The following is a 27496-nucleotide window of genomic DNA, read 5'->3' as shown; positions in this document are numbered from 1 at the left end:
GCATCTGCAGATTCTCTGTCTTTTCTATTTCCTGTGTTTATGAACTTTGATTTGAGAGTGCCTTTCAACTTCATTATATCTTCCTAGCACTTTTTGTCAGATTCTATCATCACCCGTCTTAACATGAATCACATTCCTCCTATCTAGGTGAACTTAGTTCAACCAGCCTCTTCCCAGCATTGATCCAGATTCTCCAAAATTGTTAGCGATTATTCTGGAGTTACATAATTATGGACAACATATATTAATTAAATGAAACCCAATCTTCAGAACATAAAACCTGTTCACAATTTAATGTCAATGGATACATAAAAGCAATTGAAACCAATCTTATGGTGTGGGAAATTCTGATTCCATACCATTGAAACAAAGCACAGGAAGACAACAGACGAATGGTCATGTTAATTGGTAGTCATTGAAAGCTTCAGGATGAGATCAGGGAAGGCACTAAGCGGCCATTTCCTGGTGGTTGTTATAGTCTGGTTCACAGACCCCTACCTTGCTGAGGCCAGACAACAGTTCTCGGATATCTCTTCTCATTTATCCCTTGCTCAGGACCCCACTAAGGAGCATCAGTCTTCTGCACTGTCACAAACCACACTGACTCTGGAGATCTCCCACCCTCTGCCACCACCCTCATAGTGCTTGTACCCCTCATTGCTTCTTTCTAATTCCTACCCAAGATCCACTACCTAACTGCCCCGGTTTGGCCATTGTTTCTAACCATTCCTGCTCTACTGAACATGTGTCTGAATAACACAACTCCATTTTGTCCCCTTTTTACCAGTCCCTTCCTACCTACATCCGTGATACTTCATTTGCTGTCAATCACTTTCAGTTCCCTAGCCTGGATCGCCTTATTTTCATTATGGACGTCCGGACCCTATACACTTCCATCCCTCCATCAGGAAGACTATAAAGCTCTCTGCTTCTTTCTGAATGAAAGACCTAACAAGTTTCCTTCCACCACCGCCCTCCTCTGTCTTACCCTCAACAGGGTCTTACCCTCAACAATTTCAGTTCCACCCTCTTTTTCCAAACCAAAGGTGTAGCCATGGACACTCACGTGGGCCCCAGCTATACCTGTTTTTTTTTGTTGGTTCTGTAGAGCAGCCCATGTTCCAGGACTATACTGGTAATGCTCCTCAACTTTTTCTCCGCCACATTGATGAATGCATTGGTGCTTCTTTCTGCACTGGTGATGAGTTCATCAATTTAATCAACTTCCAACTTCCACCTTGCCCTCACACTTACTTGGTCTATCTCTGCCGCTTCTCTTTCTCGATCTCCCTGTCTCCATCTCAGTGACAAAATATCCATTGATATCTTTTACAAACAACTGACTCTCACAGTTATCTTCTCATCCTGTTGTTTTGAAAAATTGTCTTCTCTTCTTTTTCCTTATTTCAAAGAATGGGTTTCCCTTTCACCACCATTGACAGTTCATCTCCTCCATTTCCCACACATCTGCCCCCACCCCATCCCTCCACCATCATTAAAGGGATAGAGTTGCTCTTGACCTTACCTGCCAACTCCATAGCTCCCACCTCACTCTCCATACCTGCCACCTCACTCTCTATAGCTCCCACCTCACTCTCTATACCTGCCACCTCATTCTCCATAGCTCCCACCTCACTCTCCATACCTGCCACCTCACTCTCCATAGCTCCCACCTCACTCTCCATACCTGCCACCTCACTCTCCATAGCTCCCACCATCTCCATCAAGATGCTAAATCTAAGCAAATCTTAGTGCCACTACAACTAAGCACATCACAGTTGAAGAAGATGACTCCAGTGAACAATGTAACCAAGGGAGACATCCTCCAGACAGTTCACAAAACTACTTACTTCACTTCTTCTTTCAAGTACGAATCTGCTATTATTGGAGCCAGCGACCTACATTTTGCTGTGTTTTTTTTCCCCACTCATTTTTGCTGTTTGTGTGATTTGTTCTTTTTTTCTGCATTGGGGGTTTGATGTTTCTCTTTGAATGGGTTCCATGTTATTCTTTGTTTCGTGGCTGCCTGGGAGAGGACGAATCTCAGGGTTGGATACTGCATACATACTTTGATAATAAATGAGCTTTGAATATTCCCCAACACCAGTCTGCTTTCCATAGGGACCACTCTCTATGTGATTCCCTTGTTCACTTGTCCTTCCCCACTGAACTCTCTCCTGACACTTACACAGTGACAGACTTGCCCCTACATTTCCTCCCTCACCAATATTTAGGGCCCCAAACAGTCCTTCCAAGTGAAGTGGCATTTCAACTGCTAGTCTGTTGGGATCAACTACTGTATCCGGTGCTCCCAGTGTGGCCTCCTCTACATTGGTGAAAGTTATCACAGATTGGGATACTGCTTTGTTAAGCACTTTTGCTCTGTCTGTTGCAAAAGGCAGGATCTCCCGGTGTCTATCCATTTCAATTTGCCCTCCCATTCCTATTCTGACGTGTCTATCCAGGGTCTCCGCTACTTTCATGATGAGGTCAAACTCAGGTTGGAGGAGCTACACCAACGCCCAGGAATGGAAAAACCTACAAAAAGTAGTGGACGCAGCCCAGTCCATCTGAGAAAAATCCCTCCCCACCGTTGTGCACATCTACAAGGAGCACTGACACAGGAAAGCAGCAAGCATCATCAGGGTCCTCCACCACCCAGGACATGCTCTCTTCTCACTGCACCCACCAGGACCAGGATCAGGAACAATTATTACCCTCGAACCATCAAGCCCCTGAACCAGCACGGATAACTTCACTCACCTCAACACTGGACTGATTCCATAACTTATGGACCTACTTTCAAGGATCCTAGAACTCATGAACATTATTTATTTGTTGTATTTACACATTTGTCTTCTTTTGCACATTGTTTGTTTATTCATCTGTTTGTGTGTAGTTTTTAATTGGTTCTATTGTATTTCTTTTGATCTACTGTGAATGCCTGTAAGAAAATGAACCTGGGGTAATATATGGTGACAAATACATACCTGGATTTAAAATTTACTTTGAACTTTGAACACTTCATATTATGTCAGAGTAACGTACAGCCTGATAGCGCGAACATCAATTTCTCTAACTTCTCGTAATTTCTGCCCCCTCTCTCCTACTCTCTTTTCTCCAATTCCCATACTGGTTTTCCTCTCACCCCTTGTCTTCTCCTCAGCTGCCCATCACCTCCTCTGGTTCCCCTCCTCCCTACCTTTCTTCCGTGGTCCAGAGGCCTTTCCTATTAGATTGCTTCCTCTTCAGCATTTTACCTCATGTGTGCTGCCTCTGCTTTGTCTGTGTTATTTTTCCTTTTCCTGTGTCTGTGTAAGCACCCGCCTGATTTGGTTTGTCTGTCCCCAGGATAGTACCCTCACTGTTTTGGCACACCCAGAAATCAACAGGAAACTACACTCCCTCAATCTCAAGTACCTGAGGCTCACTTTTCTCTGCCCTCATTGTTTCACCCCCTGCATTGGTGATGTAAATCGCCTCTCCAGTCATGGACCAGGGTAGATCAGCAAAGAACACTAATGACCCTGTGTCTACTAACATACCATATTCACAGCCTCCTAATAAACCTTTTGTGTACATCCTTGGGTGACCATGACTGGCAGTGAATGCTGTCACCAGCAGTTTGTCTGACCTGGATGCAGTCCCTCACCAGGTCTATGACCTGCTTGGCAGTCAAATTAGACAGGAGAGGTGCTGCTATCACTTCTACCTGTTTCCGTGAGCAACTTTCACACCTGCTTCCTTTTTGAGGACACTGCCTCTAACTATGGTTTGACAAACCACAATTGTAACATAGTATTTCTTTTACCTTTCTACAACAGTTCCAGCAGTTCCTTGCTGGGTGCCCAGGCCACTGGCACCCAAAGCAAGTCCTCTGAAATCTCGTAGCTGCTAAATCCACTGCAGTCGCTTCATAACTTCTGTTCCCCCTCCTCTGTTCTATCTCCCTGGACCATAATACTACCCTGAGATAGGTTGATCCCACTGCAATCATAAAATCTAAAACTTCCTAGTGGACTGAGTTCAGCATTTTCAGGAAGACTGGATTGTCCCTCCCTGAATATCCCAGCCCTGTGTATTCCTTACATGCTCAACATTTACACTCTACAGAGAGCTGGTTCATCTGCTCTCTGAACCACTGGCATCATCATTCCCCAATTACTCTCACCTTCTCCTGCTTCTGAGTCACTTCCTCCTTAAAGAAGCGATGTTTCTCCTTGATTCTAGCATTCCTGCTAGTTGCCCAAGTACGATCCCGTATTCCTACCGTCCCATACAGTATCATCATCGGCATTTCACTTTTACCAACACATATACATCTCTTGGGTGCATCTGGTGAAAATTATTTCTTTGAGCTTGTGCCAGAAATCTGGATTCCCACAGCAACTTTGAGGGCAGCTCAGACAAAATGCTTTGCGTCCCCTGGTGGGGGGGGGGGGTGGTGAAGCAAATGGGTGGTTGTCAGCAGAGTCAAAGGACTAGCTAGGTTTGTCAGGATACTCGACTTGCCATCGTCTGACCTCAATAGGTACCGTCTCAACAGATATACCTGGGTATAACCTCTCCTACAAACATTTCCACCCTAATTCCCGTATTAAGCAAGATATAAGGGGTGGATAAAAATTAAATAGTACATACTTAAAACCACAGAGGGTGTACTCTGCAAACTTCCACTTCTGTGCCACTGAACTCATGATGCCTGTTGTATTCCCTCATATATAAATGTCTGTTACCCCAAAGTTTCAAATTTATTCTAAAACACACACACAAACAAGCATACTGCTATACAATTTCCCAAACAAGTATACATGCACCCCTCTGGTGGATCGAACAGTAAGTAACCACCTTTCACAACTATGTGATGGTTGGTCCCTTACACAAACACACATGTACACACACTACCATACTTTTATATCTATAGTTCAGCTCTCCGCCCTGTTCTTTGATACTATGTGACCCCATGGTCCTTGACTTGAACAAATCTATTCTTAAAAATACTCCCTCCACCTTACACTGCTCAAGTCACTCGCGAGACATTGAAGCTGGTAATATAGACGTCTTTATTCATCACAACAAGCAGGCATTCTTTTGGAGACCCTCTTGGTAGAGTCTCAAAAACGCCAAGTACATCACACTTTTATACTCTTAAGGTCAACTGTTACAGTAAGTACTGTAATGTAATTTCAATCTTTACAATGACATAATTTACTTCAATATCTTGGGTTGACAATGCTTCCTTTGAATTACACCTCTATAGTGGGAGATACCTCTGAATATTTAAACACCTTTGCTGAGATAAAGTAATTCACACAAAGTCTAAAAGCTTCTGGGGACAGGGATCCCAGCCACCCCGTATTGATGTTAATAGGGATGACTCTCTGAGTACACAACAGATCAGATATTTGGTGTGCTATGTGATAGTATCAGTCTGGTCTGCAAACTTCCTTGAATCTTACAATACTACTACCACTACTACTACTAATATGTTGACTCAGGCCTAGTGGGCCAGCGTCGGGCACGATGACGGACTCTCCACTTCTCCCTCTCCCTCATCAGTGTGTTCAGTTCATCTACATTAGCCGCGCTGCTGTCTTCTAGGAGCGTGTTGACCATAGTCTTGGGATGGCGCCCAGGGTTCATCCTCCCATGCTTGGGCTCCCATATGATGATTAGGCTGGCAGGTAGCTCGGGCTGGCATAGACAGTGCCTGGCTAGTTGCAGTCTTCTCGCCTCGATTTTAGTGGAGAGCATCGGTATGTTGTTATAGAGCTCAACGTTCGTCATGTACTGCTGCCAACTCACGTCAAGAGCTATCCGGAGCATTCGTGTATAGCAACCATCTAGAGACTTTCACATTGTCTTGCTGAGTGTCCACGTCTCGCGTGTTTACAATGATGCTATTTACTTAAAGCGATAGTTACCTGAAGTGATACAGGCCAATTAATACAACCCCATTGTCTTAAAGTTTCACTGATGCATCTGAAAATGTATCATGGTCACCATTTTGCAAACCATATCTCAGCCTGTGGGCCAGCCTGTGCTCGACAGACAATATTGTTTCTTTGTAAAGGTGTGTTTTTAACTTCAATTTACAATATGAACTTAATGAAGACTGGTTCTTGCATGAATTAATATCAGCTTTATTGACATAACTCCAGAATACTCCCCAACAGTTGTCATAATCTTATTTACCTCTATCATGTCACCTCTTAGCTTTATTCACTCCAGGGTAAACAATCCCATCCTATCTAATTTCCCATAACTTCAGCCCTCTAATCCATGTAACATCTGTGTGAATACTTTCTGCTCCCTCTTTAGGTTAATCTAATTTCTCCTACAGTATGGCAATCAGAACTGCACATAATACTCTAAGTGCAGCCTAACTAACAATTAATAGATACATGCAACTTCACCATGTCACATTTTGTGACCTCTCATTTGGCAGCTTGAATGAGTGGGGGAAAATTGATGATATCTTCACGAAAATATGCCATTCTCTCCTGTAAATACAGGTTTTATGAGAACACAGATACTCTCTGCAGGTACGCATCAAATCCGACAAAGCAAAGCTACAGTGTCAACTTCAGAGCAGAGTGTCTTATTATGCTAAATAAAGTAATCTGACCCAGCAACACATACAACCATATAATCATCAAAGGGTTCCTCTACTGCATTCGGACATCACACAGTCACAGATTCCAATCCAGCCTCTGCTGCCCATTATGACAATGTATGTTTTGCGACATACAGCTTTCAAAGAAGGCTTTCGAAAAAGTCATTAAAATGTTTATGAAGGTTTTGGGGAGAAAAGGCCCACTGCTACTGCTTTTCTGAAGGCCATACCAAGTTCTTTGTTCAAAACCAGTCACATAGTTAGTGAAGTTACTACACAGATAACCTTCACACAAAAATAAAGTTATTACTTTACAGGTGTAAATTTTAGAATACTACCTTCTCCCATTTTTCTCCTAACAGGTTTTCAGTACTGCTCTTATTCCATTTCTATAATTAATTAGATGATCATGAAAAATTCTTGAAATTAGTCTGCAGACAAAATAGTGGGCATACTGAGGATCTGGCTGTTTAGCATGCAAAAATGCAAATTCCATCCTTGGATATTTGAACCCAAATAATAACTGTGCGATGTTAGTCTTAAAAGAAAACTGTAGGGGGATATACAGAGTACATTACTAGAAGGTAGTAAATTCCAGATGACTTGCAGACTATAGTGCACTGAAACTACACCACCCTCTTTCTACAGACAGACTATGGTAGCACCAAGGCAGCATAGCAGTTAGCACAACACTATTACATGCTCAGGGGATTGGAGTTCAGAGTTCAATTCCGGCATCCTCTGGAATCAAGTTTGTACGTTCCTTCCCATGTGCATGTGGGTTTCCTCTGGGTGCTCGGGTTTCCTCCGACAATCCAAAGATGTACCCGTTAGTAAGTTAATTGGTCATTGTAAATTGTCCCCTGACTAGGCTAGAGTTAAATTGGTGGTTTGCTGGCGGTGCAGCTCAAAGGGCTAGTAGGCACTGAAATAAATAAATAAATAAATTACTTGTGCTCCCTCGGCCAGCACAATACCAAGTTCCTGTTTGCATTTCAACTCCCCTTTCTATTCTTACACCAGCCTGCCCATCCACTGTCTTCTCCACTCCCTAGGTATGACCAAATGTAACTTAGGGGAACAACACATCATTTTCCTCCTGGGGAGTCCACTACGCTCTGAATTTTGCAATTTCCAAACCCTCGCCTCCAGTTCTCACCCAATGTTTCTCCTTCCCATCCACCTTCAGCTTTTGTCCTCTTTCTTCTTCCCTGACTGCCCCCAGTCCCCCAAACCCATCTTTACTCTCTGCCTCCTCCTCCTGGCTTTATTCACCAACATATTTTATCCACTAGTGACTCCTGTTACACACCTAGTTCCATTTGTCCTTCCCCTGGCCCCTGAGAGTTATCATTGTCATCTCCCTCACATAAAGACTAGTGATCTTTATGTTTCTAGCTGTTGCATCTTCACTCGCCCCTCCTCTCCACTCCCGGACCTGGTTCAATCTGCCTTTTTTTTTGTCTGATTCCACTTATCATCCACCTGCCTTCGGTCTCCTATCTCCACCTTTCCTCATTCCCTTCCTGGTTCCATGCACCTGTCCTCCTCCCCCCCCTCAGTCCACCACTCCCACACTGGCACCTGTCTCCTCTTTACATTGGCTACCTTCCCTTTCCACTCTCAGTCCTGGTGCAGGCTTTTGAACCAAAATGTCAACAGTTCCTTCCCCATTCCCCAGATGCTACTCTGCATGCTAAGTTCCTTCAACAGGTTGTTTGTTGCTCCGGTCTCTTGTGTCTCCAGACAAAACTATTTGTTAAGAGTTTACATATCCTACAATTTCTGTGGCTTGCCTACATATATATAGAGACAAATTCACGGTATATTTTTGATTTCCAACATTAATTTTCCAAAAAAAAGTTACAGATAAACTTTTGTATTTCATTAAAGTAAGTAACATATTAAGTAATAGACCACTTTTCAAATGAAAACTTGATTACTCTGCAGGTATATAGCCCAGAGTATGATTAAACAAAGATAACAACAGGTGCTAATGATCAGTGACATAATGAGTTGAATGAACTAAACTGATTAACCGAAACTGAAATAGGTGTAGAAGGAATCAAATGGGGCAAAGGACAAAAACGAAAACGCGAGGGTGTGGCAGATGTGACAGTTTAACTTTCAAAGCATCAGTTTTTACACCACGGCAAGTCAGCATAGCAACAAGACCCAAGGTGGTCATCCTGCATCAACAAAGTGTCTCCCAGGCAGAAATGTCATGGCAGACAGGAGTTCAAGATGTGCTGTCCAAAGTCTTCTAAAGAAGCACAAGGAAACAGGCAAGGTTGAGGATCAGAAACGCAGTGGTTGGCCCTGGAAACTAAGTGCAGCAGATGAGAGGTACATCAAACTGATGTCCCTCCAGCAACGGAAGAAGTCCAGCACTACTATCAGCTCGGAACTCACATAAGCTACTGTAACCAAGTACACTCCTCCACAGTCCAGAGAAGACTTCTCAGAAGTAGTCTTCATGGAAGAGTTGCTGCCAAAAATCCATTCCCTTGAAGTGAAAAAAAAGCCAAGAGACTCACCTACGCACAAAAACACAAGGACTAGGGTGCTGAACAATGGCAGCAAGTGCTCTGGGCTGACAAGTCAAATTTTGAAATTTTGTCTCAAGCAGGAAGCAGCCTGTCTATAGAACAGCTGGAGAGTGCTACCTGGATGAGTGTCTGCAGCCAACAGTGAAGCACGGCAGAGGTTTGGGGTTGCATTTCTGTAAAAGGTGTTGGTGAGCTGGTCAGAATTACTGAAAACCTCAATGCTGAGAAGTACAAGCAAATTCTCATCATCATGAAATACATCAGGGAGGCCTCTGATTGGTCCCAATTTCATTCTGTAGCAGGACAATGACGCTAAATGCTCAGCCAAGGTCATAAAGAAGTATCTTCATCAAAAAGAACTAGGAGTTCTGCATAGAGCCCTGATCTCAACATCTATGGCCTCCATAGAGCCCTGATCTCAACATCTTTGAGGCTGTTCGGGATTACATGGAGAGACAGAAGCAAGCAAGAGAGCCCAAGTTTGCAGAAGAACTGTGGCAAGTTCTCCAAGACACTTGGAAAAACGTACCGGCCGAATTTCTGATAAAATTGCATGACAGTGTACCTAAGAGAATTGATGCAGTTTTAAAGGCACCAAATATTGATATGATTTAGTTTTTTTTTTACTGTTTACTGCTCTTTATAGTAATTTTTTTGATATTTAGAAATGTTTTATTTCATTATTTTTGAAAGCATCTTCGCTTTACAGAATTTTATTACTTGCCTAATACAGTACAGTACTGTACACCCTCACCGAAGCTCCTGCCCAATTAATGTAACAGAACCAAAGGAATATCTGGAATTGCTGCATTATTTTAATTTCTTGTTAAACTAAGTGACAAGTGTGACCTGCAAAACCCCAATTGCTGTGAAAGGGTGTGGAAGTGGACTGAATTTTAAAAAAGCATCTGCGCGTTTTCTATCATTCACTTCTGTGCGAAGTGCACCTCTCAACAGACTGTGAGCTAACTTTAGTTTGTCATGCATTACCATGATACTGTGCTGTCCCATCAAATGGACATGGTTCTAAAAGGTCAAAGGGTTACACATCCAGTTGCTGTGGCAGTGAAGGAGTACTTTTAGCTGGATAAAGAATGCTAACACTCATATGAGATTCCTTAAACATGTTTATGTGTCAATTCACCATTTACACACACATCATAAAAAACATAACTTCCCTCTTCCATGAAATGAAGTCTTTTGCTCTGGATTCCCCTTGAGTTCAAAACTGACCTTTTAAAAAATTGACCTTTACAGCCTATCCATAAACCATTGTTATAAGCATGAGAAAGTCTCGAGATGCTGGAAGTCCAAAGCAACACACAAAATGCTGGAGGAACTCAGCAGACCAGGCGGCAAATGAATAAACAGTCAATGTTTCAGGCCGAGACCCTTCTTCAGGGATGGAAAGAAAGGGGGAAGATGCCAGAATAAAAAACTGGGGGATAGGAAAGAGGATAGCTAGGTGAATGGTGAAGCCAGCTGAGTAGGAAAGATAAAGGGCTGGAGAGGAAGAGATCTGATAGGAGAGGAGAGTGGACTATGGGAGAATGGGGAGGGTGAGGTGATAGGCAGGTGAGGAAAGATAAGAGGCCAGGGTGTGGAATAGGAGAGAGGAAGGGGAGGGAATGTTTTTTTAGTGGAAGGAGATAATGATATTCATTCCATCAGTTTGGAGGCTACCCAGACAGAGTGTAAGGTGTTGCTCCTTCACCTTGAGGGTGGCCTCATCTTGGCACAAGAGGAGGCCACAGACCGATGTGTTGGAACAGGAATGGGAATGGGAATTAAAATGTCTGGCTGCCAGGAAGTTCCGCTTTTGGCAGATGGAGCGGAAATGCTCAACGAAGCGCTCCTCCAATTTACAACAGGTCTCTCCAATGTAGAGGAGGCCGCATTCGGAGCAGCGAATACAATAGACCCCAGCAGATTCGCAGGTTGGGCGTTGCCTCATCTGGAAGGGCTGTCGGGACCCTGAATGGAGGTGAGGGAGGAGGTTTAAGGGCAGATGTAGCACTTGGGCGGCTTGCAGGGATAACTGCGGGGAGGGAGATTAGTGGTGAGGGATGAATGGACAAGGGAGTCATGGAGGGAGCAATCCCTGCAGAAAGCAGAGTGGGGTGGGGAGAGGTAAAGTTATGTAAGTGGAGGGATCACTTTGGAGATGGTGGAAGTTGCAGAAATATATCACTGCTCTCAAAGCAGGCAAATACCAATGAAACTGCTGGTACTCCTTCAGTGTTGGAGGCTACTGCCTCTAAGGAATAGGCAGTGCCGACAATAGATCATCTGTGCACTTTGCCTGTGAGTATAGTGCAAATTAGATAGTGGACAACAAAAATCCTGCGTTGCATTGCCTTCAATGAAGTTTTATGTTCTTAGATAGTGTTCTCCAGTATCTGAATGAGTTTGTTAGCTCGTTCGGGGGAGATGATGGTGGGTCTGCAGAAGGAGGGAGGAGAAGGTTGAAATGTATATTATTTATGTTCAAAGTACATTTTATTATCAGAGCATGTATAAATTGTACAACATTCATCGACCACAAAACAAGAAACCCAAAATAACCCAATTAAAAAAAGACCAACACCCAATGTGGGGAGAGAGAGGGAAAAAAAGCAAATCAAATCATGCAAACAATAAAGCAAGCGTCAGCATTCAGAACGAAGTTGAGTCCGTAAACCCGCAGACGGAGTAGGCCCGTAGAGTCACTCTCAGTCCCCCACACAGAGGCAAACTGCCGTGAATCTTGCAGACACTAAGCTCGGAGCAGTCAGAGCACGATGCAGCCTCAGCCTCAGCCTCAGCATCAAGGAGAGCGGAGTAAAATGTCACAGAGCAGAACCGGCTCAACCCTCAGCTCCGTCCCGACACACCCTACCTTTTCAGTCCATCTGGCCCACCCTTTAAACTGTCCGAGCACCAGGTCAACCCTGAACCCAGGCCCAGGGCCCCACCGCAGCAATATGCTCTGGACTGCTTCCAGCCCATACTCGACCTTTCCAAATCAGCACAGCCGATTTATGCATAATATATGTATTATATATTTCAATTATGTAATTCATTGTTATTCTTCTCGAGGCAATTGGAGTCATGGTGTTTTTGAGGGCTTGTTTTGTGTCACTGCTGATCTTTGATAGATGGCGTTAGGTTGATCTATGCAGAGCGTGCAGCCTTGTGCATGCAGCAGGCTTGAAAAAAATAACCTTTTCTGTAGCTTAAGCTGTAAAGCCGACTAAAAAGTAAATTCTAATATCAGTATTCCTTGGGATACCCATTAATTGAATTATTCAAGTAATGTTTTGGTAGACTGAGTAAAAGATGTTTAAAGATCCAAATCTCAGGCACCAGTGGTGATTCAAGTTTTACCAAATTAATGGGGAGGACGAGGTAAAGGGTAAGTCTGGGAAATTTTTTTAAATGATCATCAGCTTCCCAAGTTTATACGACTCTCAAGTTGAATTGTCGATAATGTGGTCAGAAAACTCCGCTGGGCATTCAGTGATTCATCTTCTCTACCAGTTTCACTTAAGGAGATTTATAACATTTTATAACAGTACATCAGACTATTTAAAATAGTTGTTGTAAACATCAGGAAACAAGAAATGTAAAAAAGAAACATTGCACAACAAGGCAAGTTTAAACAATATTCATAAATGAAAGTGTTTACAAAAGGACGCTTGTCCCATTGTAATAATAAATTATAAATTCTTCCAATAGAACCCTTGATTGAAGGGTTCATACGCATAATAGTATCTAACAGGTCAGCCTCCAATAGCTAAGATTAAACAGGATTAGGAAAAGGAACTCAATTTGACTTTTATGACGGAGGATTGGATGCAGATTTTGAAGTTGGTTAACTCTTCTTCAATTTGTGCTAGCCATTCACCGATTCAGTTTAAAATTGTACATGGTTATCATTTGACAAAGGAGAGACTTTCTAAAATATTTTCTGATGTTGACAGTTATTGTGATAGATGTAATACCGAGATAGCTACACTGACACATGTTTTGGTCTTGTTCTATTATTGGAACAGTTCTGGATGTCAGTTTTTTCAACAATCTCTAAAGCACTTAAAATTAATCTGCAACCTAATAAATTAACTGTGCTTTTTGGAAGAATTCCTCAAAATATTCATGGTATTTCTCTGTCTGACCAATATGTTATTGCATTTGTTACATTGATAGCTAGGAGGACTATTTTGTTGAAGTGGAAGGATACATCAGCTCCCACTTTGTCACAATGGTTCCCTGAAGTGATGCTATGTCTTAGTCTGGAGAAAATTAGAAGTCGAACCTTTGAACCTTTATTTGATTTTGAGAAAAGATGGGGCTCTTTTGCTCATTATTATCATTTGATCTAATTGTAAATTTTTTGGTATATTTTCTTTTCTTGCTGGCGGTTTGATGTTTATTTTTAGGAGTGTTTTGTATGACGCCTGGCTCCGGGGTTGTACCCCTAATGGGGTTTTTTCCCCACTTTTTCTGCTTAGTAGGTTTTTTTTGTTATCACAAATTTTTTTCAATCTTTAAGATAATGCCTTTTTTGAGACATTGTAAGTGTTGTTACTTCAATGTACTTGTGTTATTTCTTTTGTATAATATAACAATAAAAAGATTTTAAAAGAAAGAAAAGCGTTTACAAAAGCATAGATTACATTTTGCAAAGAAATAAGCTAAATGCACAGTATCCTTTCACTGTAACATCTCTCTAAGAGAAAGAGATTTTTCCTTTGAATGCTGATATTTAAATATTGTTATCCACCAAGTAAGTTTGATTTTTTATAGTGACCATACTTTGAAAAATTCATTAAATAACAATGAAGGGATAACTGGATGATACACTAAACCTGACCTTTTTCTGTAAGTATTAGTGAAGACGTAAGTTTTTCTTCTAAATAATTAATAGTTACTCTAATCTGAATGGGGCATGTCTATGAGATTTCACATTTGGAGAACTTTTGAGAAAGACTCCACTGGAATTTAGGAAGGCTTGTATTCTACTGAATCATCAAACTGTAGATATATTAATGATCAATGATGCAGTAATTTATTTTCCAGTTCCCTGGCCAAAATTAAAAGAGTTCCAATGACCTTTTGTAACAATCATTTTAGCTATTTTATTTATAATTAAGTTAAGTATGTCAATTGGATGCTTAATTAATTTGTTTAGATTTTGTTAAGCACTAGCATGGTTCCATGAGACAACTTCAAAATAATTTATGCATAAATTTTACCTGGGCCATAAGATCTTGTGCTGGCACAATTTATTGACATTTTAAATTACCTGTGCTTGAGACATTCAATCTCACACATCAGAAAAGGCATTTCACTTTTTTCCTTAACTAGACAGCAGTGGCCTTCCTTTCTAAATTTGGAGTTCCTCCAATTTATTTAAACTTAACCCAAAGATAAGTTCTTCACCTATTCCAATCACACCCAAGCAACTTTAACTTATGATTCCTGGGATGGCAGGACTTTCATATGATGAAAGACTGGATGAACTAGGCTTATACTCTCTGGAATTTAGAAGATTGAGGGGGGATCTGATTGAAACGTATAAAATCCTAAAGGGATTGGACAGGCTAGATACAGGAAGATTGTTCCTAATGTTGGGGAAGTCCAGAACGAGGGGTCACAGTTTGAGGATAAAGGGGAAGCCTTTTAGGACCGAGATTAGGAAAAACTTCTTCACACAGAGAGTGGTGAATCTGTGGAATTCTCTGCCACAGGAAACAGTTGAGGCCAGTTCATTGGCTATATTTAAGAGGGAGTTAGATATGGCCCTTGTGGCTAAAGGGATCAGGGGGTATGGAGGGAAGGCTGGTGCAGGGTTCTAAGTTGGATGATCAGCCATGATCATACTGAATGGCGGTGCAGGCTCGAAGGGCCGAATGGCCTACTCCTGCACCTATTTTCTATGTTTCTATATACTTCATTTAATCAATAGCAATTTAAAATTATTACTTGTGACATAATGATGAAATAAGGTGAGCATGTTACAATGTTTTTGGTGAAACTAACCAGCCTGCAAACTGCCTTTTCCCAAAGCTCCCTTCTAGAAATAGCTATAGGTTATTAAACCAAAAACTTCACGTCATCTTAAATTTCTTCCCCCAGGAGGTTAATCTGATCACCATTCCAGTTAGCCTCCTAGCAGCTCACGATATCTATTACCCCTGAAGCTCTCATTACCATAACCCATCCACCTATCTGAGTAAAATTCGACCTGATGTCTGTAAAAATTGAAATTTTTTTTTTTAAAAAACTTAGTTCAAAAGCAACAATCAGAAGAGAATGAAATAATTTTATAAGAAACATGCAGATTTCTGAGAAATTCAAGTTAATTCTAGAGATCTATTAAAAGTGCACAGCTGGGGAAAAAACTGAGTGAAACAGTGAAAATAATATACTGTTGCTTAATCACTTTATGCTTTATCACAGGATAGAAGAAGGGAGATGGAGCTTGCATTTGTATTGACAAGGAAATACACTCAATGGTAAAGCAAAAGGACAGTTTACATTTAGATAACACCATCACCATAATAAAAAAAACTTCATGGGTTCATATGACACAAGATACAACTGATCTTATGACAAAAGAGGTGGCATTAGGACAAATTGATAAAACTTAATTCCAAGTAGTATTTGTTAACAACATCTTAAAACAGATGTCGTAAAGAAGGAAGTTGAGTAACTTGGACAATTATAGTGTTTGGTCCCCAGGTGGCTGAAGCCTATAGTGGGATGAAGAGAGCAATACATGATTCAATTATAACTAACCTAAGTACCCTTTCAACCTCTAATTATATATGAGCCTTCCAACAAAAAGAAAATGAAATTTAATGATTTAGCAGGTGAGGGAGACACAGGATAGATTGATTTTATATTTGTAAGATACATGTTTCTTGTATGTAATACTGTACCCTGGTTAAGATTTCTACTGCTAATGCTGTGCGGTGTGTCACTTAGTAGCTTCTGTAAAAGCAGTGTGTCCTGCTGGTAGAATGTTTTGGTTTCGGCTGATGTTCAACTTAGGACTGTTGTGTCAGCCAATCAGAATGGTGGGATTTGGAGAAGGTTCTGGAAAGAGCGGGGTGGAGAGAGATCAATGATGGGCATTGGTGGGTTTCGAGGTCCAAGTCTTTTTGGCGGGAGACATAGAGAAGAAAAGATCGGGTAAGGTGGCTGTAGGATTCGATCCAACAGGAAGACGCAATTGCAAGGAGTGGTTCAGGAGAAGAAGAAGTCCAAGTTGGGAAGATCTTCCGGCGTTTGGTGATGAGAATTCAGCATGGTGAGACACGGTCATGCCCAGCTTTTGGACAATACGTGCTCCAATGCTATGTGCGCATTTAGACTGGTTTAACTGTAATGGACCCTTTTATTTTAGAATAGTACAGCACAGTACAGGCCCTTCGGCCCACAATGTTGTGCCGACCCTCAAACCTTGCCTCCCATATAAGCCCCCAACTTAAATTCCTCCATATACCTGTCTAGTAGTCTCTTAAACTTCACTAGTGTATCTGCCTCCTCCACTGACTCAGGCAGTGCATTCCACTCACCAACCACTCTCTGAGTAAAAAACCTTCCTCTAATATCCCCCTTGAACTTCCCACCCCTTACCTTAAAGCCATGTCCTCTTGCATTGAGCAGTGGTGCCCTGGGGAAGAGGCGCTGGCTATCCACTCTATCTATTCCTCTTAATATCTTGTACACCTCTATCATGTCTCCTCTCATCCTCCTTCTCTCCAAAGAGTAAAGCCCTAGCTCCCTTAATCTCTGATCATAATGCATACTCTCTAAACCAGGCAGCATCCTGGTAAATCTCCTCTGTACCCTTTCCAATGCTTTCACATCCTTCCTATAGTGAGGCAACCAGAACTGGACACAGTACTCCAAGTGTGGCCTAACCAGAGTTTTATAGAGCTGCATCATTACATCATGACTCTTAAACTCTATCCCTCGACTTATGAAAACTAACACCCCATAAGTTGCTTAACTACCCTACCCACTGCTGAGGCAACTTTCAGGGATCTGTGGACATGTACCCCCAGATCCCTCTGCTCCTCCACACTACCAAGTATCCTTTGTACTCTGCCTTGGAGTTTGTCCTTCAAAGTGTACCACCTCACACTTCTCAGGGTTGAACCTCATTTGCCACTTCTCAGACCACTTCTGCATCCTATCAATATCTGTCTGCAATCTTTGACAATCCTCTACACTACCTACAACACCACCAACCTTTGTGTCATCTGCAAACTTGCCAACCCACCCTTCTACCCCCACATCCAGGTCGTTAATAAAAATCACGAAAAATAGAGGTCCCAGAACAGATCCTTGTGGGACACCACTAGTCACAATCCTCCAATCTGAATGTACTCCCTCCACCATGACCCTCTGCCTTCTGCAGGCAAGCCAATTCTGAATCCACCTGGCCAAACTTCCCTGGATCCCCTGCCTTTTGACTTTCTGAATAAACCTACCGTGTGGAACCTTGTCAAATGCCTTACCAAAATCCATATAGACCACATCCACTGCACTACCCTCATCTATATGCCTGGTCACCTGCTCAAAGAACTCCATCAGGCTTGTTAAACACGATCTGCCCTTCACAAAGCCATGCTGACTGTCCCTGATCGGACCACGATTCTCTAAATGCCCATAAATCCTATCTCTAAGAATCTTTTCCAACAGCTTTCCCAACACAGACGTAAGGCTCACTGGTCCATAATTACCCGGACTTTCCCTACTACCTTTTTTGAACAAGGGGACAACATTTGCCTCCCTCCAATTCTCCGGTACCATTCCCGTGGACAACGAGGACATAAAGATCCTAGCCAGAGGCTCAGCAATCTCTTCCTTTGCCTTGTGGAGCAGCCTGGGGAATATTCCATCAGGGCCCGGGGACTTATCCGTCCTAATGTATTTTAACAATTCCAACACCTCCTCTCCCTTAATATTAACATGCTCCAGAACATCAACTTCACTCATATTGTCCTCACCGTCAACAAATTCCCTCTCATTGGTGAATACCAAAGAGAAGTATTCATTGAGGACCTCACTCACTTCCACAGCCTCCAGGCACATCTTCCCACCTTTATCTCTAATCAGTCCTACCTTCACTCCTGTCATCCTTTTTTTCTTCACATTATTGAAGAATGCCTTGGGGTTTTCCTTTACCCTACTCGCCAAGGCCTTCTCATGCCCCCTTCTTGCTCTTCTCAGCCTCTTCTCAAGCTCCTTTCTTGCTTCCCTATATTCCTCAATAGACCCATCTGATCCCTGCTTCCTAAACCTCATGTATATTGCCTTCTTCCACCTGACTAGATTTTGCACCTCACTTGTCACCCATGGTTCCTTCGCCCTACCATTCTTTATCTTCCTCACCGGGACAAATTTATCCCTAACATTCTGCAAGAGAGCTCTAAACATCGACTACATGTCCATAGTAAATTTCCCTGTGAAAACATCATCCCAATTCACACCCGCAAGTTCTAGCCTTATAGCCTCATAATTTGCCCTTCCCCAATTAAAAATTTTCCTGTCCTCTCTGATTCTATCCTTTTCCATGATAATGCTAAAGGCCAGGGAGCAGTGGTCACTGTCTTCCAGATACTCACCCACTGAGAGTTCTGTGATCTGACCCAGTTCATTGCCTAGTACTAGATCTAGTATGGCATTCCCCCTAGTCAGCCTGTCCACATACTGTGACAGGAATCCGTCCTGAACACACCTAACAAACTCTGTCCCATCTAAACCCTTTTTTCCTTTTCTTTCTCTTAACTGTTTCATAAAGCTGAAATTAGTAAGTACACTTACTTTCTAGTTGCATGCGGTGTCCAATCTGTTATTCCTTGCCGATGGATAATCATGTATGGGCAGTATTTATACAGCATTCACTCAAATCTGGGTCTGCTAATCAGAACATCCCAATTTTCCAGTTTGGTTGAACCCCAAATCATACTGACTCAAGGCGTACATTGTTTATGAAAGGCGGCCCTCTCCCCGTTGTGTTACGTGGCTGTTAGCAGAGTTAGCTAACGAGCAAGTTCGCATATGAGCCCGGTGAGGGGGGTTACATGTATATCATCAGAATGTATATAATCTAAATATATGGTGCAAAAACCAACGGGACATACTTGAGCGGGTTCCTAACACCAGGATGAGATCTGTCTGTGTGTACACTCTCTCTGACTGCGTGAGTTTACTCCCGGTGTTCCGCTTGTCCAACACCAGGATGAGATCTGCCTGTGTGCACACTCTCTCTGACTGCGTGAGTTTACTCCCGATGTTCCGCTTGTCCAACACCAGGATGAGATCTGCCTGTGTGCACACTCTCTCTGACTGCGTGAGTTTACTCCCGGTGTTCCGCTTGTCTAACACCAGGATGAGATCTGCCTGTGTGCACACTCTCTCTGACTGCGTGAGTTTACTCCCGGTGTTCCGCTTGTCTAACACCAGGATGAGATCTGCCTGTGTGCACACTCTCTCTGACTGCGTGAGTTTACTCCCGGTGTTCCGCTTGTCTAACACCAGGATGAGATCTGTCTGTGTGCACACTCTCTCTGACTGCGTGAGTTTACTCCCGGTGTTCCGGTTGTCTGAAACCAGGATGAGATCTGTCGGTGTGCACACTCTCTCTGACTGTGTGAGTTTACTCCAGGTGTTCCAGTTGTCTTTCATAAGCCAAGGCAAGTGTATTTTGTAGTCTAATTTGGCAGAGGAAATTACCCCTGGTGTGTGATTGAGTGGTCTAATCTGGCAGAGCAGATTAAAATGAGATTATGCTTGATTAGTATAAATTTGTGCTTGATGGTTAGCAAAGACTCAGTTCGCTAAAGGGGCTGTTTCCCCACTGTATAAGTCTACGACTCTGACAAGAGCATGAAAATATGAGCAGAGGTATGAAATAAGAGAGTTACTTAAAATGATAGCACTGGAAATAGGCAACACGTTGCTGGCAGCTAATAGAAACATATTTCCATACTCGAGGAATAGGTTATCTGATCATCAAGCCAGCCTTGCCATTCAACACCTTCACGGCTTACCTGCACCTGGACTCAAGTGTTCGTAGTCATAGAGTCACAGAACACTACCGCACAGAAACAGGCCCTTTGGCCCATCTAGTCCATACCAAACTATTATTCTGTATAGTCCCATTAACATGCAGCCAGACCATAGCCATCCGTACCTCTCACATCTACATATCTATCCGAATTTCTCAATCAAACCCACATCCATCACCTGTGCTGGCAGCTTGTTCCACACGCTTTCACCACCCTCTGAGTGAAGGAATTCCCCCTCATGTTCCCCTTAAACATTTCACCTTTCATGCTTTACCCATGACCTCTAATTGTAGTCTCACCCATCCTCAGTAGGAAAGGCCTGCTTGCATTTACCCTATCAATACCCCTCATAATTTTCCATACCTCATTCTCCTATGCTCTCGGAAACAAAGTCCTAACCTATTGAACCTTTGCCGATAGCTCAGTCCCAGCAACGTCCTTGTAAATATCCTTCTTTGCCAGTCTTCCATTAGCTCTTATTCCTTAATCTTTCAAAAATGTACCCATTTCATCCATAAAAACTTCCAGATATCTACCCTCCATAACACTCCAGAGATTCATCACACTTTCTGGGAACAGGTTTCTATGCAGTTCAGTTTTAAACAACTGCTCTTTTTATCTTAACTATGTATCTTCCTTTTTGCCGACTAAAGCAAACATCTCAACAACTATCCTGACGTCTGCCCTCAAGTATGTTCCAATAGATCCTCCCCCCAATTACTCTATATTTCACAGAGTACTTTGTTATCCGTTTGTGATAGGTTAACCCCTCTCATCCTACAAATTAGCCTCTTTCTAGAATCTCTTCTAGAAAGCCTTCAATGCCAGTACATCCTTTTTTTTAAATACAGGGTCAAAACATCCAGATTCTCCTCATTGAAACCCTGAACAGTTTTCTAAACTCAAATCTGCTTGCAATAAAGGCCCATTTGTCTAGATACTTACTGCAGTTGTCCAAGTATCTTTTATGATTCATACACAATCACACCTAAATATCTTATTACTACTTCATCTCTGTTAGAGCATTAGCACTAATTTCATCTCACATAACAGACTTGCTGCACCAGTTCTGGTAAACAGTCTTCAGCCTGAAATGTTGACCATTTCTCTTTCTGTCATATGCTGCCTGACCTGCTGAGCTTTTCCTGTATTGTCTGTTTTTATTTCAGATTGCTAACATCTGATATCTTTACTTTGCTATGCCATGAACTAGTCTGATGAATCACTGCTATACTTACTGTATAGCATGTATATCTTCTGGTAATGAAAAGCTAAATTGTACACAAAATGCTTGATATGGTCTCACAAAGACCCTATATAATTGTATAATCTTTATGCTTAAATCATCAAGCAGTAAAGGCCAACACACCATTTGTCTTCCTAATTACCTCCTACTGCATTAACTTTAAGTGATTTGTGTATACAGGTCTCTGAGCATCAACATCCCCAATCTCTAACCATTTACTGTATATAAAAAAATGTGTTACTAAATGCATAGCCTCAACTTCTTCCAGGTTATACTTCATCTGCTACATTGTTGCTGTCTCTCTCTCTTGGCCTATATGATTTAAAGTTCGATGTATCACAATTCACACTAACAGTTACTTTCCCATTATCAGCAAAAGGTGAAATGTTACATTGCACCATGCAGAGGTTGAATGTTGGTGGTAGCAGCACAGATAGGAATATGGAAGTGTGTAGAGCAGCGGTCCCCAACCGCCGGGCCGGGGACCGGTGCCAGGCCGCAAAGCATGAGCTACCGGGCCGCGAGAAAATGATATGATTTGGCGATATGATTCAGCTGCACCTTTCCTCATTCCCTGTCACGCACTGTTGAGCCATTAAGCATGCGAGGTCATTACCCACGCGTCATCCATGTCAGCGCGGGAAGGAGATCAACTCCTTAAGCTTGCAAGTGACGGCGGACAGAAAAGTATGTTTGACATAACATCTCTGCCGGCATTCTGGATCAAAGTCAAGGCTAAATATCCTGAAATAGCCACGGGAGCACTGAAAACGTTGCTTCTGTTTCCAACATTTTTCTGCGAAGCGGAGTTTTCTGCAATTAATGCAACGAAAACTAAATTGTGGAATAGACTGGACATAAGGAACCCCTTTCGAGTATCGCTGTGTCCCATCACTCCTCGATAGGACCGTCTTGTTGCAGGAAACAAGCCCAGGGCTCCCACTGATTCAGCGATATTGGCCTGTTGCAATGATTTTATATGTTCATACGGGGAAAATATGTGCTGAGTGTTTAACATCCAAACATTACTTAAAATGTTATGATGCTATTGACTTACTTATATAACCATATAACAATTACAGCATGGAAACAGGCCATCTCTGCCCTTCTAGTCCGTGCCGAACGCTACTCTCACCTAGTCCCACCGACCTGCACTTAGCCCATAACCCTCCATTCCTTTCCCGTCCATATACCTATCCAATTTTTCTTTAAATGATAATATCGAACCTGCTTCTACCACTTCACCTGGAAGTCCGTTCAACACTTACTTCAAGCTCCCCTATCCTCTCCTGATAATTGACTTATCACTATATTCATGCGAGGAAAATATGCACTGTGTGTTAAATATTAAATTTGTTAGATAAACCCTTTTAGAAACGAAATTGAGTGTATTAGCCACTTATCACCTATATTCCAGTTGTGATTAACACCCCCCCGAACAGATTCGCCAAAAACAAAATCGGCGGGTACACGCATGCGCACTGGTGCCCGCGCAAGTCTTCATGGTCACTGTAGTCTTTTCGGGGTAAACACAACGTACTTGACTGCTACTCTTCAAAGTTGCTGGTGCTTTAGTCCAAGTTCTGCCATTCATTGACTTCAGGGTTAATTTGTGGCTTATCCACATAAGCAGGCACTTATTTCATATCAGTTAATATCTTTGGTCATTAAACCACAATCAGAATCAGAAACGCAAACACGAGGAATTCTGCAGATGCTGGAAATTCAAACAACATATATGAAAGTTGCTGGTGAACGCAAAGATCCTATGGCGTTACAGGAAAGATACTGGCATGGATAAGGAATGGCTGACAGGCAGGAGGCAGCTAGTGGGAGTAAAAGGGGGACTTTTCTGTTTGGCTGCTGGTGACTCATGGTGCTCCTCAGGGGTCAGTATTGGGGCCATTACTTTTCACATTGTTTGTCAATAATTTAGATACTGGAATTGATACCTTTGTGGCAAAGTTTGTGGATGATACAACAATAGGTGGAGGGGTAGGTAGTGCTGAGGAAGCAATGTGATTGCAGCAGGACTTACACCAATTGGAATAATAGGCAAAAAAGTGGCAGATGGAATAGTGCTGGGAAATGTATGGTAATGCATTTTGGTAAAAGGAACAATAGTGCGAACTATTATCTAAATGGGGAGAACGTTCAAACATCAGAGGTATGAAAGGTCTTAGGAGTCCTTGTGCAAGACTCCCAGAAGGTTACTCTACAGGTTGAGTCTGTGGTAAAGAAGGCAAATACAATGTTGGCATTTATTTCAAGGGGAACAGAATTTAAAAGCAAGAAGATAATGCTGAGCCTTTAAAAGACTCTAGTCAGGCTGCACTTGGAGTATTGTCAACAGTTTTGGGCCCCATATCTCAGAAAGGATGTGTTGTCATTGAAAAAGTATAGGGGAGGGTCACGAGGATGATTCTGGGAATGAAGGGTTAACACATAAGGAGCATTTGGCAGCTTTGGGCTTGTACTCACTGGAATTTAGAAGAACGTGGGGGTAATCTCATTGAAATCTACCGAATATTGAAAGGACTAGTAGGGTGGATGTGGAAAGGATGTTTCCTATGGTGGGGATATCCAGAACTAGAGGGCACAGCCTCAAAATTGAGGGGCAACCCTTTAGAACAGCGGTAAGGAGGAATTTTTTTAGCCAGAGGGTAGTAAATCTGTGGAATGGTCTGCCACAGCCTGCAGTGGAGGCCAAGTCCATGCATATATTTAAGGCAGTTGATCGTTTCCTGATTGATCAAGGAAACAAATGATATGGCAAGAAGGTAGGTGCATGGGGCTGAGTGGGAGCCAGGATCGGCCATGATGGAATGGCAGAGCAGACTCGATGGGCTGAATAGCCTAATTCTGCTCCTATGTATTATGGTCTATCCAGGCGAACCTCTTCTGCATGCTTTCCAGTCTCCACATCCTTCCTTTGACAGGGCGACCAGATCAAATGACAATACTCCAAGTGTGGTCTGACTAGAATTTTACACAACTGCAGTATGACTTGCTTGCTCTTATACACTACACCCCTAGCAATGAAGGTAAGCCACATTCTGTGAACTATAGACCCCAGAATCCCTCTGTACTTCAGTGCTATTGAGGGTGTCTACCATTAACTGTATACTTTCTCTCTCCATCTGACCTTCTAAAGTGAAGCTCCTCACACTTGCCCAAACTAAATCGGCCCATATCTAAAACAGATCTATACATCACTGATTCCATTGATAGACTTTACCGTGTCCACTACTCCACCAGTCTTGGTGTCATCTGCAGACATGTTAATCTGCCCATCTACATTTTATCCAAATCATTGGTATATAAAAAACAACGGATGTCCCAGCACCGGTTCTTGCAGAACGCCACTGGTCTTGGACCTCCAGCCAAATTAACAGCCTTCCACCCTACTCTCTGTTTTCTGTTGACAAGCCAGTGCTGAATCAAAACTTGCAGTTCACCCTGAGACAAATGCATCTATTTCTTAGGAATCAACCTGCCATGAGGAACCCCATCCATGTCAATAAGGTCCACTGCCTTACTTCATCAAACTTTTTTGTAGCTTCCTCAAAAAAAACTTGATCAACTTTGTAAGACATGACCTACCTTGCACAAAGCCATGCTGACTGTCACTAGGTACATCATGCCTTTCCAATCTCTCAGTCTCCTCTCCAATAGCTTCTCTACCATTGATATGAAGCTCACAGGCCTTTCATTACCTGGATTATCCCAATTTCCTTTCCTGAACAAAGGCAAATTATCTAATCTCCAGTATTCTGGAATCTCACCTGTTGCTGGTGAAGACACAAAGATCTTTGGAAAATCCTCAGTAATCTCCTTACTTGCTTTTTTCAATATTCTGGGATATGTGCCAATCATAATGCTTTTCAGAAGACCCAGAACTACCTCCCGTTCAATCTCAAAATGCCTTAGCACATAAGTATGCCTCATCCTGCCTTCTCTATCTTCCAAATCTTTCTCCTTGGTAAATATTGACACCTCAGCCACTTGCTGTGGAATTCCCTCCTTTATCCTCGAGTGGATTACCCTCTCCTCTATTAATGCAAGTACAAAATGCCTTGGGATTCTCCTTGACCCTACTCACCAAGAACATTTCATGGCCTCTTTTAGTCTTTCCAATCACTTGCTTGAGCATTTCCCTGCTAACTTTATATTCAATACGGCCTAATTTTAACTTGCTAAACCTTATACATGCTTCTTTTCCCTTCCTGACTAAAGTTCAGATAACTCGGATCATCCAAGGTTGACACGAGAAAATCTGCAGATGTTGGAAATTCAAGCAACACACACAAAATGCTGGTAGAACACAGCAGGCCAGGCAGCATCTATAGGAAGAGGTACAGTCGATGTTTCAGGCCGAGCCCCTTCGTCAGGACTAACTGAAGGAAGAGATAGTAAGAGAATTGAAAGAGGGAGGGGGAGGGGGAGATCCAAAATGATAGGAGAAGACAGGTGGGGCAGGGATGAAGCTAAGAGCTGGGAAGTTGATTGCCCAAGGTTCTCTTACCTTACAATCTTTGTCCTGACTGGAACATGTTAATGCTGTACTTTGACAAGCTGGTCTTTAAACAATTCCCACATGCCAGGCATGGGTTTGCCCAACAGCAGCTGCTCCAAATCAACACTCCTTAGCTCCTATCTTATCCTGATATAATTTGCCCTCCCCTAAATCAGTATGTTCCTATAAGATCAATTTTTTTTCCTTTCCTCTTAACAATTTGAAAACATAATGCCTTCTGTGGTAACCTCAAGCTACTTAATGCTTTGGAGTTGCATAATGCTTATTCCATCGCGAGAAGGCAGAGTGTCCTCAGCAAACAACCTGACATCTCAGAAGAGCCCTGAATCTTGGCACTCAGCAGTCCACCTTCAGCCCTCTTGTATTTTGTTGCCAATAGTAGAATCCATCTAATTACATATTTTCAATACCTTCAAATAACAAATTTGAAACTGAATGCACATCATTATAAAATTAGCTCACCCTGGTCAGTCAGGAGATCCAAGAAATTATGTGATTGCCCTGCCTCAGTTAAAAATACACATACATCTACCAGAGAAAAATTTAATGTGGAACTACTGGCATCCATCATCCTGAACATCTCTTCCCTCTCAATGTTCATCATTGACAGCACAACCAGGTGTTTAAATTGAGTGCATGAGTACTATTTGGTTGCAGCCCAGTCTATTGCATCAAGAATTTTAGAATATAAAAGGCAAGATGCAATGATGAGACTTTATAAAGCATGGGGGAGGCATCACTTAAGAGTATTGTGAGCAGGTTTGGGCACCTTATCTTAGAAAGGATGTGCTGAAGCTGGAGAAGGTTCTAAGGAGGTTCACGAAGATGATTCCAGGATTGAATGGCTTGTCATATGAAGAGCTTGATTGATTTGGGGCCTATATTCACTAGAATACAGAAGAATGAGGGGTAATTTAATGGAAACCGATCAAGTGATGGAGTGGATGTGCAGAATATATTTCCTGTGGTGGGAAAGTCTAATATCAGAGGACACAACCTCAGAATAGAGGGGTGTCCTTTCATAACAGAGGTAAGGAGGAATTTCTTTAGCCAGAGAGAGGTGAGTCTGTGGATTTCTTTGACACAGGTTGCTGTGGAGGCCAAGTCTTTCTGTATATGTAAGGCAGAGATCGATAGGTTCTTTATTGGTCAGAATACAGGGAGAAGGTAGGTGATTAGAGCTGAGAGGAAAAATGGATCACACTGGAGCTGCAACGATATGTTAGAACCAGGTTAGATTCTCAGAGATCTTGACACCCAGAAACTTGAAATTTCTTACTCTCTCCACTTCTGAACCCTCTGTAAGGATTGGAATGTTTTCCTTCGTGTTACCCTTCCTGAAGTCCACAATCAGTTTTTTTGTCTTACTCAATCTTGAGTGCAAGATTGTTGCTGTGACACCACTCAACTAGCTGACATATCTTGCTATTGTACATCCTCTTATCTCCATCTGAGATTCAACCAACAATAGTGTATCATCAG

The sequence above is a fragment of the Mobula birostris genome, chromosome 3 (assembly GCF_030028105.1).
Source record: "Mobula birostris isolate sMobBir1 chromosome 3, sMobBir1.hap1, whole genome shotgun sequence".
Classification (NCBI taxonomy): Eukaryota; Metazoa; Chordata; class Chondrichthyes; order Myliobatiformes; family Myliobatidae; genus Mobula; species Mobula birostris.
Note: the sequence above shows the minus strand (reverse complement) of the source record.